The sequence below is a fragment of the Monodon monoceros genome, unplaced genomic scaffold, assembly GCF_005190385.1.
Source record: "Monodon monoceros isolate NGI ecotype Baffin Bay Population unplaced genomic scaffold, NGI_Narwhal_1 Super_Scaffold_10, whole genome shotgun sequence".
Lineage (NCBI taxonomy): Eukaryota > Metazoa > Chordata > Mammalia > Artiodactyla > Monodontidae > Monodon > Monodon monoceros.
The window spans coordinates 40028729-40042530 of NW_021703766.1; positions in this window are offsets into that span (position 1 = coordinate 40028729).

A 13802-nucleotide genomic window follows, 5' to 3' on the forward strand; every position below is an offset into this window, starting at 1 on the left:
TATAACCTGCAGTCACAACTTGGGTCGGAGTCCCGCTGGATGTGGCACTGCCCATCCCTGGTGGGCACCAAGACACCCTTGCCAAGAAGGGGTTCTGTGCGAGAAAAGGGCACACAAGAGTGAGACATGTACCCACAGCCTCTCCTGGCATTTCACTGTGGATGGACCGCCCTGAGCTGCATTTTCTGTTCCTTCCAACCCCAATGTAAGGAGTTCAAATCCTCGCAAAGACGAATTGGGTCCACATTTATCATCATGATTTGGTTTTTATGCCGTGATTGCACCACCATCTCCAACCAGGAATGGGTAAAAGTCTGAAGATGTATTTGGAGTGTCAGGAGAGTGTTCCCTTGGCCATTGGGCAAAAGCATTTCTTGATCATCAATGGTGTTTATATTCTAAAAATAACACACGTTTTTTGCAACAAATTCAAACCATGTGGAAGGAAACAAAATATTGGGTTGGCCAAAAATTCGTTCGGGTTTTTCCATAAGATATTATGGAAAAACCCGAACGAAACTTTTGGCCAACCCAATAATAAAGGTAGATGTTTCTCCACTCACCCTCAATCCCACTCACAAGGGACAGTCATGGGTTAAAAGGCTGGTGTGGGGCTTCCCTGGTGGCGCAGTAGTTGAGAGTCCGCCTGCCGATGCAGGGGGCACGGGTTCGTGCCCCGGTCCGGGAAGATCCCACATGCCGTGGAGTGGCTGGGCCCGTGAGCCATGGCCGCCGAGCCTGCGCGTCCGGAGCCTGTGCTCCGCAACGGGAGAGGCCACAACAGTGAGAGGCCCGCGTACCGCAAAAAAAAAAAAGGCTGGTGTGTACCCCGTACCCCTCAGGACTTTTCCCTACACCTTGGCCTGTGCTGAAAGAGGGTGAGTGGGGCTATGGTGCTGGGTATGGGGGAGGTGGAGGGAATACAGAGGAAGGCCCCTCACCTGCTAATCTGCTACCTGCTAGGAGGCTTTGCCACCACCTTCCCCTGCCAGGCAAGCCCTGTGGGGACCAGCGCAGACTTCAACAACCTGGACAGAGCTCTCCCTGGGTACCGGGTGAGCACATTTGATTCTGTGGGATCTCTGTGGGTGCTGGGGGCACAGGGCTACAGGTGGCATTCTGCAGGCCCCTTCCTGTATCCTAAAGAAATAGGAATTAATGCAGCAGAAATCCACCCAGCTCACAAAAACCCAGTGTGAGCTTTGATTAGCAACATGGACTAGTTTAAGCATTCCTGGAGAGACAAGAGAATTTCAGCATAACCTCCATCCTGCATCTAAACAGACAGCCACAAGCTATGCCAAAAGGGTCAAGAGTTCCTCCCTATCCAAGCAGCCGTGAGGCGCAGGGTCATGGTGTCTCAAGCACACAGAGTCTCGGGGTCAGCACTGCCAGGTTTCCCAAGTAAAAATTCAGGAAGCTGGGGAAATTTGAATTTCAGGTAAACAACAAATAAATTTTTAGTATCAATGTCTCAAATATGCATGAGACATACTTATGCTAAAAAAGTTCCACTATATACTAAATACTAAAATAATACACTAAGAGTATAATTGTTAGTATTAGTATGTCTATAGTATGTATAGTATGTATATTAGTATTATATTTGAGACATAGGTATGCTAAAAAATGATTAGTTAGGGACTTTGGGATTGACATGTACACACTGCTATATTTTAAATGGATAACCAACAAGGACTTACTGCATAGCACAGGGAACTCTGTTCAATATTATATAACAACTTAAATGGAAAAAGAATTCGAAAAAAAATAGATACATGTATATGTATAACTGAATCACTTTACTGTACACCTGAAACTAACATAACGTTGTTAATCACCTATACTCCAGTATAACATAAAAAGTTTAAAAAAACAGCATCTATCTCATGGAGTTTTATGAGAATTAAATGAGATAATCCATGTAAAGTACTTACTTTGTTAGTACTCGATAAATGCTAGCATAGACCTTTGGGGGAAAAACAATGATCTGAAATTCAGATTTAACCAGACATCCTATCTTTCATCTGGCAATCTTAGTCAGGGCGTCCCTGTGAAAGTACTCAGGGCAGAACCTGAGTGGGGACAGGGAGAAGAAAGCAAAAACAGTTCAGCTACGCACAGGAGCCCCGTCCACCCTCCATCCAGCCCCTCCTCAAACTCCCAGCCTCCTGAGCCCAGAGCCCAGATCACTGGAGGAAGCTCTGGACCTCAGGTCCTGAGCAGGTGAGAAGCCCCCATGTCTGGATTCTGGGGCACTGTATATGGCAGCCTAAATGGGGGGTGGAGGGAGTTGGGGAGGTGTATCTCAGGCTGGATACCAAGGCAGCAGCACAAGGGACCATGGCCCAGGGAATTCTGGACAAATCTCTTCCCGCTCCCAGAACACAGAGCATCAGCAACTCCCCACAACCTGGCTGGGGCTTCTTCTAGAAGACGGTGGAAGTTTGGAGGTCCTAGTCTCCACCTGGCCAGGCAGCCATCCCCGAACAGAAAAATGTAATGCACTTGGGGGGAGGTGGGGAGAATAGCCAGCTTTGTTTCTTTTTCAAGTCAACTATGGCCAGACTGACTCATCTTCTCTCATAGACCAGAAAGTCTCACATCTTGCTGCTTCTTAATCATATGGAAACCTAAATATAGATATGTCTGCAGAAGGACAAGCCTGAGAAAACTGGTGTCCTTGTTCTCCCGGGGGAAAGCTCGAGTCTCACGATTTTCTCCTGAATAGTGAGTGCTGGGCTGCCAGCGAGACTGAGTTGGGGACAGTGTCCTCGGCAGTGATTCTATCACGGTGGGTGGAGCGGGGGCCTGTCAAAGCCACAGCAGTAACTCAGACCTGGCTCCAAGTCAGCTGCTGTGCGGGGGTCCCACTTACTCCCCTCTGGACAAATCTCCAGCTTCACCCTGCCATGATAGCGGCATAGTGACAAGGACGCAGGCATCTTGGTTGCATCACAGCAGAATGCCTGGGCCAGAGGAACCCTCACTGCCATCTGCCCTGGAGCATCAGCCCAGGGCTGCAGGCTGCAGAGAAGGTTCCTGCAGCAGAAACGCACTGAGCACCCAGCTGCTTAGGACCCAGTGTAGCCCAGCACCCAGGAACCAGCAGGACCCCCGCAGCACCAGGCTTTCCTACGTTCTGCATCTGAGTCCAATTCACTTCACTCAATTCTGTGAAGTAGCACAAAAGATGCACCTGTTTTGAGAAATAGCTCAGTATCCTTCAGGAAGTTTCTCTAGGCCTGAAGGTTCCACAAGCTAGGGTACAGTAGCAAAGAGAGCTGTGTTGAAGAGAACGCAGATACAAATGAGATAGCCGTCAACACAGTCCCACCAAACGTCGATTTGTCCAGAGAAAAATTTTAGAAGAGATAAACGTCCTATCAGATTAGCCACTAAAGGCTTTTCCAAAACACAGTGGTCAAGTTAAGCAGTGAGAATAATGAGACCTGAGAGCCAGGCCAACAGCCTGGTATTCCAAGCCTTCACTGCCCAGCCCAGCGCAGGAGGACCCGGGATAACCCTCCTCTGTCTCCACTGCATGTCCAGAACACAACACGCATGTCCTCTCAGCCTCCCTCGACGAGACACCAAAGCCTGGCAGCTCCCAGTCCTCAGTGCAGGCCACGGTCTTGCTACGTTTGCACAGTCGTTCATAAATGTTGGAATTAATTGCCAATATTTAAAAATCAGGATATTTCCCAGGAAAATCCTGATTTCCAGGTTCCCTTGAAAAATCAGAAGCTCTGACGATACCGGGCCTGGGTCTGTCCAGTTGGCGGGAAACGGGGAATAGCTGCCCCCTTCGATGGGGCACCAGGCTTAAAGATGGCTGCCAGCTCTCTGCAGTCCCCAAACGCCCTAAGGAGGGGCACCATGGAGGCTCCACCCATGGCCTGAGGACCAAAACAGGACACGGACAACCACTGCCCTCCGCCGTGGTCCCTCCCACCTCTCAGAAGAACCATCATCTAAACATCTTCCCTCCCATAACCACAGGTTCACTCCCCTTGAGATCCCCCAAAGCCTGAGATTTACCATTGAAGAAGAATCGCTTTTGCCAAAACCAGAACAGCCATGCCCAGGGCCCAAGGCAACAGTGACAGCATAGCTTATGTGCCCATTTCACAGACTGTGGCAACAGAGGTCACAGTCCTATTTCCCCCAACTCTATTCCTCTTAACTTCCGGGATGAATGGCCCACCAATGGGGCTGGAGGGGAGGGAGGCTTCTTCAATATGTTGTGTTGAAGGGGAAAAAAAAGTTCTGATTGGCTGATTCAGGAATTGGGATTCTGGGCAGAGCTTTACAAAAGGATAATGTATCTTTAAGCCTAGGTGCCCTTCAGGGAATGTATTGGATAAATGTCTTCTGAAAAGCCTGTAAATATTCCATCGCCTCACTGTCATTACTACCATGAAATGATAATGAAGCATGAAAGAAATATAATTCCATATTCAGATGACAGCATTAGCCTCCATAAGCAAACTGAAATATTTATTAGTAAAATGTTCAGTATCTACGCCTGTAATCTAAAAAAAGGACAAAAATGTTTTATAATAAAAAAGAGATTGAATGCAGAGGTAAAATCTGGTTGGCTGATTTTATTGCTTATTATTAAATCCTGGCAAAACAATTATTTTTTTCTTTTCATTAGTAAGACACCCAAATTAAAACTATGCCCTCTGGCTGCAAGGTTTACAGTAGTGATTAAAAACAAGGAATTGTGATGCATGGGGCTTTTGACAATGGCATAATCAAATTCATTCATATTGTTCAATCTTTCACTGACAAATATTTTTACAGTGAAATATACCAAACAAAGACTCGCATACAACAACTATCAATACAGAGAAATTAGGAAACCTTGTTATTATTTAAATAGTGAAGTGATACAATGTTGCCATAATCTTGAATACAAACATTAGAGTGTAGTTAATTAGGGTAATTATTGCCTAAATTGTGCTTAATTGTCTTATACTGAATAGGATGTGTGAATGAAGCTTTTTGAGCTTTTTACAATACGGTTAAGTGCTGCCGAACTACTTAGTTATAATTTAATAAGTTTTGATGGTATTTCCTATAAATCAGGAAATACACCTGAATACAAACTGGGAGATAAACAGGAGCCATAGGCCTTGACCTCTGTTTCACCTTACTGAAAAAGAGAGTCGTTTAGTAGACCAGCATCACAGAACATTCCGTAGCTAGAGCACATTCCTTTAAGGAAAGGGGAAAGAAAAAGATCAGGGTCTTTGAAGTGAATGAAAAATTAGAAATTCAAGTGACCACGATCAATTCTGAAACACTGCACAAAATTAATTACAGTTTTGCATCAAAAGAAAGAATGTAGATTTCAGACCGTCGGTGTCATTTATCTCAAGCTGCACAATATACAAGGCGATTAAAAAGCCAAATCTGTCCCCACCTCCCAAGTCTAAGGCCTCTCAGAAGCTGTGAAGTACAAATGATTAACTCCAAATTATGCAAGGGATTGTGTGGACGCTTCAGCTTGAATGGAGCGTGTGGCAAGTCGCAGAAGCTGGAGAGGGACAGATTTTGCGGCTCTTTATCAAAATCCAGTCTGGCCACCAATGATGGAATTCAGATAAATTGCACAGAGATCTGACGGTGGCTGTAGAAAGCTTGCTCGGCAAAATCCAAATCTCTAATTTCTATCTGCTTTTAATTGCTTGCCTTAAAATTTGCATTTTTCTGCAATTGGTTTAAAGGATTTACTCTATTCCATAGGCTACCCTGACCAAATTGCTTCCCATTTCACATGGAGTTGCAGGACCCTGTCTTGGGGGCTGGGGGTGGAAATTTAGCTTGGTACTCACCTTTCACAAGCAAGCTTAGTGTCCAAAATACACCTCAACTAGGGAGGTGCCCTGCCCTCTCTGACACTCAGGACTAACCCAAGGAGCCATCGGCATCCAGAAAGCACACAGATGCCCCAAGCCTTTATCCCCAGAGGAAACCCAATGAGCAAATACCCCACAGAGAAACCCAGCTGCACCCTCCTCCTTCCTCTGGGGCCCCGTTCTCATTAGCCCCCCTTTGGAAAAGGCAGGACGGACATGTGTTCAAAATACATCTTATTCTGTTGTCAAAACGAACTCAATATCAGAGAGGCTGACAGATTTTCCCCGACTCCAAGAAACCACACATGGTGTGTCACACGCACCCGCACAAGCACACACAAGCTGGGTGCCTGCTTCATTTAACCCTGCATTCATAACCGACTTATTAACACATGAACATTGCCAAATGAAAAACTGTCATTTTAAGATTTGTAAATTGAGCCTCACCTAATGAACTCTTTGATTCTGAGCAATTGGTTCTGGGTCCTGTTGAAACCCCAGCTGTCCTCAACCAGCTGTACCTTAATAAGCTCTACCTGACTTAACCCAGGTCCTCCCCTGGTGCCTCTGCCGAATCCCCTCAAACCTGTCCCCAGGGGTTTCTTGAACACATCTGGAGACATCACATCACAGAAGCATCTCTTCATCCCACTCTTTCATCTAAGGAAGTCTGTTTATCCCCATGTTCTCGGAAGCAAATAGCTGCTGGGTCCAGGGAGGTCACATAGTGGGGAAGACTGGTTGTGAGAAAAGACCATTTCCCATTTCCCCTTTGGGTAGAGACATGGAAACAGAGAGTTCTTCATCTCCTGTCAGAAAAAAACAACAATGTAAGCACAATATAAACAGCGGTGGACACCCTGCCCCAATGCCAGGGATACTAGGGAGGGGTGAGGACCGTGGCTGACTTTAAACACACGATCCCTCTGAAGGGGCAGATAGATGTTGCTCAAATAGATGTTGCCGTGAAGACAAGCCGCTCTATATGGCCAGATATTTCGAATTTTTTATGGAAGCTGAACTGTTTCGGTGAGTTCCTTCCTTTTTTTCATGTTGATTCACATTTTTAAAGTAAATAAAAGAACCATTCTGAATAAAAGCACTTGATGGCCAAATCTATCAGGGCCCCCAACTTGTGATTTTAGGTCCACACCTTTGATGGATATATACGTTTTCATTGCTGAATGGTTGTAAAGGATTCACCTCAAGATTCTAAAGGGCAGATCATCCCCTTAACCCGCATGATAGTCAGAAAGACACTGTAACAGGAGCCCCTGAATCCCTCCCTGTGTTGTACTAACCACTGCCTAAGAGCCCCACCCTGTAGTGACCACCACTGCTCATAACACTGGACAACTTGTGGGCTTTGGCCCAGCTCAGGGTCCATCCACAAGTGGCTTTCAGGTTCTAGAACCAGCCTTGATTCACCTTTTTTTTTTTTTTCCAGTCCTTGGACTTTTAGAGAAGTTAAATAAATGCCTAAAAGCACGAGCCCAAGACTTGTACTCAAGTGTGCTGGCCTGGCCACCCCGATCCCTGCTGCTCCAGGCTGGGCCCTTCCCTGTTATGTGCAAGCCTGGGCTTCCACCCCTCTGCTCCCGCTGGCTGGGATGTGTTCCCTCTCTAGATGGACTTTCCCACGGCCTCAAGCAGCTCAGTAGCACCTCCTAGAGAGAGGAAGGTGTGCTTGTCTACTGCGGAGTGCCCTCAAGCTGCCCCCTGCCACTGCCCGTCACCCTTACAGAGTGAGGTATACAGAAGGCACTGCGCTGGGTGCCCAACCAAATGCCGCCCCAAAGCAACCGATAACTCACCGCTGATCACTGGCTGAGAAAACACTCAGCTCCCACACTCTGGCTTCTCCCTGTCCCGGCTCTCCTGACTGTCGAGGCACGACAGAGACCACATGAACCCAGGAATCTCTGGATAACACCCTGTTCTTGCATTGAATCATTTATGCTCCACCCTGTGGCTGAGGAGGTGTGGCCTGAATGTAGATTCAGAAGCATGTGGTAGCTGTAGCGCCCTGGGCAAGTCACGTGAGCTCAGAGCTTCTGTGGGCGCATCCAGAGAGTTTATACCACCTGCCTTGCAGGTGCTGGAAGAATTAAATTTGCTGTTCAAAGACTTCATATCATCATGTAAACACCAGGGTGAGTCTTTTCTTTTTTTAGGATTACGTGGCAGTGGGGACAATGCACAGTGACTGGGTTCAGCCCTGAGTCACAAAACTTCCACTTTAGGAGAGCAGTGCAATGCACCTTTGAAATGAAATTGGTAAAAATATATTTTTCTAAGAAACTCACTCTGTAATAATTTTAAGATGCATTTTAGGAAGCCCTGGGAAGAACCTAATAAGATAAGAGTGCATGATTCCTACCCTCAAGGAGCTTCTAATCTCTTTTCAGGGCAGAGATGGTGGTGGGATAAAGTGGCTGTGAGGTCCAGGCACCTGAGATCAGGCCCCACTGGCTGGGGCTGCTGTCCTTACTTCCCAAGCTCTGAGAAACAGCTTACCAAAGGCCCATACCAGAGCTGAAACGGGAGAATTTTTTTTTTTTTTTTTGCGGTACGCGGGCCTCTCACTGTTGTGGCCTCTCCCATTGCAGAGCACAGGCTCCGGACGCACAGGCTCAGCGGCCATGGCTCACGGGCCCAGCCGCTCCACGCTATGTGGGATCCTCCCGGACCGGGGCACGAACCCGTGTCCCCTGCATCGGCAGGCGGACTCTCAACCGCTGCACCAACAGGGAAGACCGAGAACTATTATTTTTGATGCTTATATTATTTGAATCTCCTGAAAATAAACACTCACCTTCCTAAAGGCAGGGAGAGGCCCAGGCAGGGGTCTTTTTGCCTCTGCACCGCAAGGTGGCTAGATGAGGAAGGAATCCAGGCGGGTTTGCTGCTCCAAGTCAAGTCCATCACCAGGATTTGATTAAATGAGATGACATTTGAGAAAGGGTTTTATAAACGATTCTAGTCATTTAAAATATTCCAGTATTATCTTCATCAAAGGGATTATAGTGTATAAGCTCAGAGTATTAAAGAGAAAAGAGAAGTGTTGGCTTTGGGAAATCTATGAATCAGAGAGCTCAGGATTTAACAATTTAGGAAATCATTTTTTGTAATATCACAAGTTTGAGTCTGTTTATCTATTTTTTTCACTCTGCATCATGATATAAGCTGTAAGAATTTACTATGAAATTAACAGAATGTCTATCTTGCCATTGATTACATGAAATTAGGACCACCGACATGCATGTTAATACCTCCCAATTACCACTCCTGGTAATTTGGTCTAGGATGCCTCAGATTTACTTGAATAACCAAATTCTCTTCAAGGCAGAAAGAGACAACGTGCCCTGCAGAAGAGGCCAGCACCTGGTTCACCCTCTCAAGCTTTGGTTTTCAGAATCAGGGAGCGGCCTTACAATGAGGAAATGAAGGATCAGAGAGATGGAATGACTTACGGAAAGCCTCACGGCAAGTTGGTGACCTAAGACTAGAATGCCCATCTAGAGCTCACTCTCTGCTCCCCCAGGGTAAGGGAGCCCCTCTACTGACACTTGAATATCTCCATGTTCACAGGGGATTGTCTTAGACCTTGGGGAAGGGAAAGGTCATTCATCCTCCAGCCTGAGGGCAGTCCTTACTTGACTGCAGTTCCTGAGTTCCACATCAGCTTCACGCTATGGATGGGTGCTGTCAGAGAGGAAATGCACATCAAAGGCACTTCAAGTCATCTGCAGGGCTGGAAGTGGTAAACCATGTGGAATATTCTCAAGTCCTTCAGGAAAACATGGGTGAAACAAATCTCAAATTACAGGAAAATTTTCCTGAGCATAGCTGTTGAGAGGGTATGTGTGTGGTTGTCTCTGAAAATTTCCAGAAAAAGGGAGACCCCAATTAAATTAGAAAGAGGTGGACTTCCCTGGTGGCGCAGTGGTTGAGAGTCCGCCTGCCGATGCAGGGGACACGGGTTTGTGCCCCAGTCTGGGAAGATCCCACACGCTGCGGAGCGGCTGGGCCCGTGAGCCATGGCCGCTGAGCCTGCGCGTCTGGAGCCTGTGCTCCGCAACGGGAGAGGCCACAACAGTGAGGCCTGCTCATCGCAAAAAAAAAAAAAAAAAAGAAAACAAAGAAAGAAAGAGGTGCACAGAGACAAAGTTCATGGGCTATTTTTCATTGACTCTGTCCTTGGCGATGTACCTTAGAGAGATTCTGACAATAACAATGCAAATAAGATGATTTTCATTTCAAATTAGCTATTGGATACCTCACAACCCAAAGCTTAGTATTCTAGGAGAATATCTGTAGCCAAACGCAATGCATCACACTGTTAAATAAGAGCCAAATAAGTTTCACTAGCAAAGAGAACGATCCAGGGGTCATAGTGGGCCACTACTGATGATGAGTCAGGATCGTGAAGCAAAATGGAAAAACAATGAAACTTAGAGTCAGAATTCCCTACTCTGCAACTGACCTTGGACATTCCTCTCCTCATGTCTCAGTTTTTTCAACCATAAAGTGAGGGTTATATGATACCCCTCTTACCTTTCTCACAATGTTGGTTTGGAGGCTCAAGAGAGAATGCAGATGACAGCATTTGGAAAGCCTAAGGTGCCACACATGCATCAGGCTTTACTGCTGAGATGCTGGCTGGCCCTGGGGACTAGCAAAGTTACAGACTTGATCCTCCTTAACGTGATTTTTTTACATTTTTTAAGAAGAAAATTAATACATACATACAATGGAATATTACTGAGCCATAAAAAAGAAGAAAATAATGCCGTTTGCAGCAACATTGTTATTCTGAGTGAAATAAGTCAGACAGAGAAGGACAAATATCGTATATCGCTTATATGTGGGATCTAAAAAATGGTACAAATGAACTTACTACAAAACAGAAATAGAGTCATGAATATAGAAAGCAATCTTATGGTTACCAGAGGGGGAAGGGAGGGAGGGATAAATTGGGAGATTGGGATTGACATATACACACTACTATATATAAAATAGATAACTAATAAGGACCTACTGTATAGCACAGGGAACTCTATTCAATACCCTGTAATGACCTATATGGGAAAAACATCTATAAAAGTTAATATATGTATATGTATAACTGATTCATTTGCTGTACAGCAGAAAGTAACACAACATTGTAAATCAACTATACTCCAATTAAAACAAAAAGAAGAAAATTAAGAATGTCCCCAACATGGAATTTGTCCTTGTGCTGTTTCTTTTCCACTTTAACACAGGAACTTCATGAATAACTGTGGTGTCAGTAACAATATCTATTATTATTAGAGAATTCACTCCAAGCCCACACATGGAGAGAGATTACTTCTGCATGTCAGCATAAATTAAAGGGTTAGATCAGAGGCCCAGCCAATGGCAGAAGTGGGGAAAAGAGAGGGCAGTGCACACTGTCTGACCCATAGCCCACTCCTACCCCGGAGGATGAGAGCCCACGTAGAGGAGAACAGAGGTGCCCTAGCCAAGCACGGGTCCACCTCCAGACACTGGAGCGAGGCCAACCTAGACCATCAGCTGCCCAGTAACCTGCCAGCTCACTGTGAATGTACAAGGAAGCCCAGCAGACCCAGACCAACCAGGCTGGCCCAGACAGTGCAATTGCCCAGAGATCCACAGAATGGTAGTTCCCTGAAACCACTGTTTTGAAGTGCTTTGTTATGCAGCTGAGACACCAAACAACCTCATTGTTATAGATGAAGCAATAGGGCCCAGAAGAACTTCCTCCTCTCCCCTCTGCAGCCCCAGGCAGTCCAATCCACACCTCTCTCAGCCTCCAGAGTGTCAGTTCCAAATTCAAAACTTAACCATGTCTCTGCCTCCCAGGAGCCTTGCATTCCAAAGAATTGCCCCAACTCCGCCCCACCCAGCTGGCTGTCCCGGGCCCAACTTTCCACCCATGTCTCTCCAGATTGATTTCTCCAGCAGAGGATCCTCAGCCACTGCCACTGGTTCTTCGAGAACAATCCCCATCAAGCCTGGTGCTTTCTCAGGGGGATCAAGGCTCCAGAGAGACCAAGGTGGCTGACTTCCAGGACCCAAGAGTGGGCTCTTGTCTAACACTCGGAAGTAAGTTGCAGAGGAGACACACGTACTGACAGAGCAAAAGACTTTATTGGAAAGGGGTGCTCAAGTGGAGAGCAACAGGGTCAGGGAACCCAGGAGAACTGTTCTGCCACATGGCTCGCAGTCTCAGGATTTATGGTGGTGGAGTTAGCTTTCCAGTTTGTCTCTGGCCAGTCATCTTGCTTGTGCCCTTATCTGATCTGACTCAGGGCCCTTCCTGGTGACGTGCATCTCTCAGCCAAGATGGATTCCAGCATGAGGGTTTCTGCAAGGTTGGCCAGACATATTATGGGCTGGCGTCTCCTCCGTCATTTTGACCTCTCCCGAATTCTCTGGGTTAGTTTTCAGCAGCAGCACAGTTCTCCTTATCCCGACCTCCTGTTGTGAGACGGCTCATGCTGGGGGTTATTGTCGTGCCTGGCCAAGGTGGGCGGTTTCCGTCAATGGTTTCCTAACAATCCTGCTCTGGGCCGGCGGCTCCCTTCTCCTCAGACTAGGAGGCTTGTCCTCCACCCACCACTGCCGTGCTCTCACTGCTTCTTGTACTGTCACTCCGCATCTGCCCTGTCCTCAGAGCTCAGTCCGCAAAGGTCCAGGGCCTCTGCCTCACCTCGAACACCCCCACAGAGCCTGGCGTGGGGTCTCAGATTCCCTGGACGCTGCTAAGAGTTTGCTGTGGCCACTGCAGCTGCTGGCGGCGGTGATGCTTACTAACCCTAGCAGGTGTGACACAGGGAGGATTCCAAATGTGTGACGAAATGGAAAGAACCCCGGGTTCAAGTCGTGCCCCTTGCCACCTTGTGATCAAGGGGCAGGTTGCCAAAGAGCTCAGAGTTCTGGTTTCCTCGTTTGCGAAAGGAAGCGGATGAATCTCGTCCAATCCACAGGGACACGGACTGAATTGAACGTAATGCAGGTTCGTCCGTAACACGGTTCACCTGACCAGCTGACCCCATAGCACGCTCCCCGCCCCTTCCACTGAGTGACGTCAATGCCCAACCTTCACATCCCCTCCCCAGCCGCCTCCGCCACCTACCACGGTGAAAGTTGTGATGCGCATGCGTAAACACGCCCTCTCCTCTTCCTGCGCTTCCCTTCCGGCTGGGACAGGCCGCCCCGGCACCCTTAGTCGGACAAAGGCGACCTGTCCGTCAGCTTATTGGATTTTGTTTCGGAAATCTGCAGGAGGCAGCCCCCAGAGTGGAGGCGGCTTCTCTTACGCACCCTGTTTTGTCTCTCCCGGCCCCAAGCAGGGAGTCTGGGAGCATCCCACGTTCTAACGAATTGACCCATTTTACAGATTTCCAACAGTCCTTACAAACCACAACTCCGGTCGTTGGCAACATGCATAGTAATCCTTAAAAACAGAAGGCCTGCCCTAGACAGAGCCTGCCGATCAGGGTGGCACAGATGACAGTGCCAGCTAGAAAGTGGGGGTTAAAAGCAGCGCCTCCCCACCCTGCCTGCACTACGTGTACAGCCCCTGCCCCCAGGCTCCATTCCCTAGACCTTCCACCGCATGCTTGGTGGGCACACAGGAGCTATGAGGAGCTGCTTTAGAGAAATGAAAACGCCATTGTCTGACCAATAAAAAGCATCCCTGTATGTAATCCCTGTACTAAATTTTTAAATTCTCGGTGCTGAGGCACTGTTATGTGTTCATGGTTATTATCTGTCCACTTCCAAACCTTAAGAGGTTAGATTGTTTAAAGATTTGTTAGCTATGAACTACTTAAGGAAGGCAAAGTAGAAAACTCCTGGCTAATTGAAAAATAACATTTTATCAGATTCTCCTCTGATATGATATTGTAATGGTCGTACTTAGAG